Raw genomic sequence first — 6,266 nt, forward strand, 5'->3', positions numbered from 1 at the left:
AAAAAAAAAAAAAAAAAAAAAAATTACAAATTTATAAAGAAGGAAACCAACATTCATCTTGACTCAACTGTGGATCTGGCACCCTGCTGCATGCTTAACAGTGATCATCTTGTTGGTTTCAGTTATTCAATAAATATTCTAGTATCTATTTTATGCCGGGCTATTCTATGCACTGGAGATACAGCAATAACAAAACTCCCTGCCTCTCTCAGAGGACACATTCCATGAAGGGAGACACACAATGAGTACAATTTAACAAACTCTTATGTAAACTATCTCCTGACATGCTTTACAAATATTAATTCCCAACCTATGAGGAAGGTGTTATTATGCTTATCCCATTTTACAGATTAGAACACTGAATTCCAACGGGATTGAAAGTCACTTGCCCAAGGTCTCACAGCTAAGGAGAGCTGGATTCAAAGCCAGGCAGTGTGACTCCAGAGTCCATGCTCTTAATCTCTCTTTTTTTTCCTTTTTTTGAGACGGAGTCTCCCTCTGTTGCCCAGGCTGGAGTGCAGTGTTTCCACCTCGGTTCACAGCAAACTCCTGGTTCAAGTGATTCTCCCACCTCAGCCTCAAGAGTAACTGGGACTACAGGCATGAACCACCATGCTTGGCTAATTTTTTTTTTTTTTTTGAGATGGAGTCTTGCTCTGTTGTCAGGCTGGAGTGCAGTGGTGTGATTTCACCTCACTGCAACCTCTGCCTCCTGGGTTCAAGTGATTCTCCTGCTTCAGCCTCCCGAGTGGCTGGGACTGTGGGTGCTCGCCACCATGCCCAGGTAATTTTTGTAGTTTTAGTAGGACAGAGTTTCACCATGTTGGCCAGGATAGTTTCCATCTCTTGACTCTTCATCTTTACTCTAGGTCATCCTTCAAAAAAAATTATATATGTTCTAATAAAGTGTGATAAGTGCCATGAAAAAGAATATGCTGGGTGTGGTGGCTCACACCTGTATTCCCAGTGCTTAGGGAGGCTGAGGCAGGAGGATCGCTTGAGCCCAGGGGTTGGAGACCAGCCTGGGCAACAGCAAGACCCCCGGCTCTACAAAAAAAACTTTTAAAAAAAAAAAAAAAAAAAAAAAAAAAAAAAAAGAAAAAAAAATTGCAGAGGAAAGGGGGAAAAGAGAGTGATGGGAGAGTACCATCTCTGCAGGGGGCTGGGGAGGGCCTCTCTGAGGAGCCATACCTGAGCAGAGACCTGAAGACGGTAAGGGAGAGGGGCAGGTGGGTGTCCGGGAGAGCGATCCAGGCAGAGGGAAAGGCAATTGCAAAGGCCTGAGGCCGGCCCTTCCCTGGTGTTGGGGAAGCTCCAGGATCTAGTGGGAGCCAGAGGGGGAGATGGCTCAGCTGGAGCCTCTGGAAGGAGAGTGTATGAGGCGCAGGTGTGCAGGGGAAGGCCAGGAGTTCAGTTTGGGATAATCTCACCATCACTCATCAAGTGGAAAGTTCCAGGGGGCTTAGAGGGGTCAAGGAACTCACACCAGGTCACTCAAGCAGTCATTTTCAGAGGCATGATTCACAACTCAGGTCTGTGGACCCTAACTTCAATGCCATGGGCATTTCCCAGTTTGGGTGCTGTGGGGAAGTCTGGAGAGGTAAGAGTCCGATGGCCCTGACCTCCTCTATTTGCATTGCTATAAAGGAATACTAGGGACTGTGTAATTTATAAAGAAAAGAGGTTTATTGGTCTGGGCATGGTGGTTCATGCCTGTAATCCCAGCACTTTGGGAGGCCAAGGTGGGCAGATCACTTGAGGTCCGGAGTTCGAGACCAGCCTGACCAACATGGAGAGACCCCATCTCTACTAAAAATGCAAAATTAGCCGGGCACAGTGGTGCATGCCTGTAATCCCAGCTACTCAGGAGGCTGAGGCAGGAGAATTGCCTGAACCCAGGAGGCGGAGGTTGCGGTGAGCCGAGATCACGCCATTGCACTCCAGCCTGGGTAACAAGAGCGAAACTCCGTCTCAAAAAAAAAAAAAAAAATAATAATAATAATAATTAGCCTGGCATGATGGCACACGCCTCTATTTCCAGCTACTTGGAAGGATGAGGTGGGAGGATTGCGCTTGAGCCTGTCAGGCTGAGGCTGCAGTGAGATGTGATCATGCCACTGCACTCTCGGGGTGGCAGAGCCAGACCCTGTCTCAAAGAAAAAGCCTGTTTTAGACCCACTCCATAATGACCAACTTGAACCAAGCCATTTCCTCTTCTGACTGGATAACTGCAGTGGAGCCCCCGCCAGCCTCCCTGATTCCCTGGTCCCTTGTCATTTTCTCAACATCACTGCTCTGCACAAAACCAATAGTGAGTGGCTGCCTCTCCTCCTTCCCCAACTAGAAGCCAAAGTTCTTACCATGGCATACAGGGCTCTATAAGGTGTGCTCCCCATCCTCCCATACTCTGACTCACTTCCTACTTGCTCTCTCTACTCCAGCCACTGGCTTTCTTGCTTTTCCAAGTAATCCACTGCCTCGGGACCTCTGCCCTGTTTTCTCTGCCTGGAATGCTCTTTCTTTGGATAGCCTTAGCCATAGCATGGTTCATTCACTTCCTTCAAGTCTTTGTTCAAATGCCACTTTCTGAGGAAGGCCTCTGGGCTTTCTTGTTTGCGCTCCCAGCTCCCATCCATTTTCTGCCCTTCTGTACCCTCTCCTGAGTCTGAGGAGAATAACCCCTATAGAAAGCACCTGGGCTTTTTTGCCTCAGGCTTCTGAGTGGGTTCGGTGAATGGGAGGTGCCACCAGGAGATGAAAAGCAATAGGGGGAGACGCTGGGTATTTTTCTCCTGCACTTTCCCTGCTCTGCTCTGGGCTGGGGCTGCGCCTTCCTTGACCACAGCTGCATTTCGGAATGGATCCCACACTTCCCTATCCCCTTATCCTCGGACTTCCAATAACAGGATTGCCTCTCTGTCCTCAGTCCTCAAAATAGTCATGCCTTCCAGCTCTTGCTTGTCTCTGGTGCCTCAACAACCCTGTTGTCCGGATTCGCTGAACCCTGCGTATTTTTCTAGTCCCTTCCTTAAGACTTAAACCTCTTGAGTTCTATTCTGTTTCCTGCTAGACCCTGACTAGAACACCTGTGAATCACTTTACAGTATTTCCAATTTCTAATTCCAATCCCAATCTCTCCCTCCCCCGCTTTTTTGAGATAGGGTCTCACTCTGTGCTGCTGGTAGGAATGTAAAATGGCCCAGTCGCAGCCAAGCGTGGTGGCTCACGCCTGTAATCCTAGCACTTTGGGAGGCCAGGGCGGGCAGATCACTTGAGGTCAGGAATTCGAGACCAGCCTGGCCAACATGGTGAAAATACAAAAATTAGCTGGGCATGGTGGCTTGTGCCTGTAGTCCCAGCTGCCGGAAGGCTGAGGCAGGAGAATAGCTGGAACCCGGGAGGCAAAGGCTGCAGTGAGCCGAGATCGCGCCACTGTACTCCAGCCTGGCAGCTGTCGACTTAGCGAAACTGTCTCAAAAAAAAAAAAAAAAAAAAATGGCGTAGTCGCTATGGAAAACAGTCTGGTGGCTCCTCAAAAAATAAAGCAGGCTGGAGTACAGTGGTGCGATCATAGTTCACTGCAGCCTCAACCTCTTGGGCTCAAGCTATCCTCCCGCTTCAGCCTCCTGAGTAGCTGGGACTACAGGTCCTTGCCAGCAGGCCTGGATAATTTTTTTTTCTCGTATTTTTTGTAGAGACGGGTGTCTCGATATGTGTTGCACAGGCTGGTCTCAAACTCCTAGGCTCAAGCCATCCACCCACCTCAGCCTCCTAAATAGGATTACAGGCGTGAACCACAGCCCCGCCCCCCCCCGCCCCCGACTGCGTCCTTGTTCTTGTACACAGCGCACGTTACCATCTAACATATTGTATTTCCACTTATTTCTTCACTCTCCTCTACCCTCCACACTGGATGGCAAGTCCGAGGGCGCAGGGATGTTTGTTCACTGTTGTATCTGAAGTGGTTGGCACATCGCCAGCTGTCAGCAAATGTTTATGAAATGAATGAATGAGTGAATGACTTACAAGGGGAGCTAAGGAGAAGGGAGCGCTGCGGTCCGCGTCGCAGGCAGAAGAGCTGACTCTCCAATCTTTGCTCCCCTCCGCCGGAATGCTGAGTGCCCGGGAAGGAGGCGGAAATGAGCGCGCTTAACAGCCCTCCAGTCGGGTGTTTACTTAATTAGGGCTTGTATCCCGAGGCTCGTTTGTATTTAACCGTCCGCGTAATGGCTTCGTCTGGCTCCGGGCGGGCGCGAGGGAACCAGCGAGGCGAGGGTAGGCCTGGCCATCCTGTCCAGTCTGGGGCCCACTCCGTTGCGCCGCGCCGATGCGCGGAGACCTACCTCCCCTAGAGCCTGGAAAGCTCCCTTCGGGAGATCCAGGCCGGGAGGGGCGGAGTTCGGTAAGCAGCCCCAGGCTTTCCCCCAGCGTGGTCCACTCCCAGCCTCAGTCCCAGCCCCAGCTGCTGGTCTCAGCCGCCGGATAAGGGAGTGCTCTCGAGGTACCGGATGCCAGTTGCTCGTTGTACCCTCAGCCATGAAATTGGAGGATGACGAAGCTTCTCATTCTCCTAATTTGGGGGATGTGGGGGTGCTAGAAAGAGCCAGGCATCTGAGAGCATTAATACCAGGCAGTATTTGGGCACTCGCTCTGTGCCAGGTACTGAGTTTAGCGTTTTAAACCTGCTAATTTATTTAATATTCATCTATGAGAGGATAAAATATTAAGATCATAGCAGCCCCATTTCACAGATGCAGAACTGAGGCCCAAGGGGTTCATTTTACTTGCCAGAGGCTTCAGCGCTACTAAGGGGTGGGACCCGAGTTTGAACTCAGGCGGGCCCGGCTTAGAGCCCATGCTAGGCCTGAGAGCAAGACCCCCACCATAGCAACTCAAGCAGTCCATCACTTAGCCACAGGCCTGGCGGGAAGGAGGACGGGTAGGTTACCAGGTTAGCCCTTGAAGGTCAAAGAAGCTATCATTTAAAACTCCAAACCAGGCACAGTGGCTTACGCTTGTAATCCCAGGACTTTGGGAGGCCAAGGCGGGCGGATCACCTTAGGTCGGGAGTTCGAGACCAGCCTGGCTAATATGGTGAAACCCCCTCTCTACTAAAAACACAAAAATTAGCGGGGCATGGTGGCGGGCGCCTGTAATCCCAGCTACTCGGGAGGCTAAGGCAGGAGAGTCACTTGAACCTGGGAGGTGGAGGTTGCGGTGAGCCAAGATCCCTCCACGGCAGGGGGCGACAGTGAAACTTCATCTCAAAAAACAAAAAACAAACAAAAATCCCTTCCAGTTAGTTCCTCAAACCCCTATATCTGAGCTGGGGAGGAGGAGGGAGAAGGACCAGGAGGCAGCATCCAGGGCTTCTCGAGGCAGCAGGAGAAGGCGGAGGATGAGTGAGGGGACCGGCGAGAGAGGCTGGCCAGGAAAGCTCAGCTCCGTGGGGAAGGGCATGCGGAGTAGTGATTTAGACTCAGGATCATTTTTATGGCCAGGGCCCACATGTTTGCGGCAAAGAGGAAAAGCACTTCATGTCTAATGTAGTGGAATGAGAGTAACCTAGAGGAACGAATCCCAGGTCTGGCGTTTATCTCCTAGGAAGAGTGTGGGAGAGCTGTTTTCGAAGAAAGACTCTGGAGGCTACTTTGCACAGCAAGCAGTTTTTAGTCAGATTATATACAGTATTTCAGACCAATTTCAAAACCTCTGCGTTTTAAAAATGGCCTTTATTTACATTTTACAGGAAGTTGAGAAAGCGTTATTTACATGGGGGCTTGGGGTGCTGGAGGTTATGGGACTAATAACCGCGCTTTTAGCTCACACCCTTTGGCACCACTACAGCTTCCAAACTCTGGGACTTTCTCTCCTAGCTTCCATTTGTTTCGCTGTAAAATGGAAGCAGTGGACAGGATGCGGCGGCTCAGGCCTGTAACCTGAGCACACTGGGAGGCGAAGGATCGCTTTCCACTGGTTCGAGACCAGCCTGGGCAACATAGGGAAACCCCCCCACCCACCCCATCTCTACAAAATTTTTTAAAAAGTTAGCCGGGTGTGGTGGCGCGAGCCTGTAGTGTCAGCTACGCGGGAGCTGAGGCAGAAGAATCGCTTGACCCTGGGAGGTCGAGGCCGCGCTGAGCCGAGATCACGCCACTGCATTCCAGGGCGGCAGAGTGAGACCCTGTTTCCAAAAATATAAATAAATAAAATAAAATAATAAAAATATGGGGAAGTAACGCGGTCCCTCGGGACCTGCTAGTTTT

The sequence above is a fragment of the Cebus imitator genome, unplaced genomic scaffold (genome assembly GCF_001604975.1).
Source record: "Cebus imitator isolate Cc_AM_T3 unplaced genomic scaffold, Cebus_imitator-1.0 Scaffold118, whole genome shotgun sequence".
NCBI lineage: Eukaryota > Metazoa > Chordata > Mammalia > Primates > Cebidae > Cebus > Cebus imitator.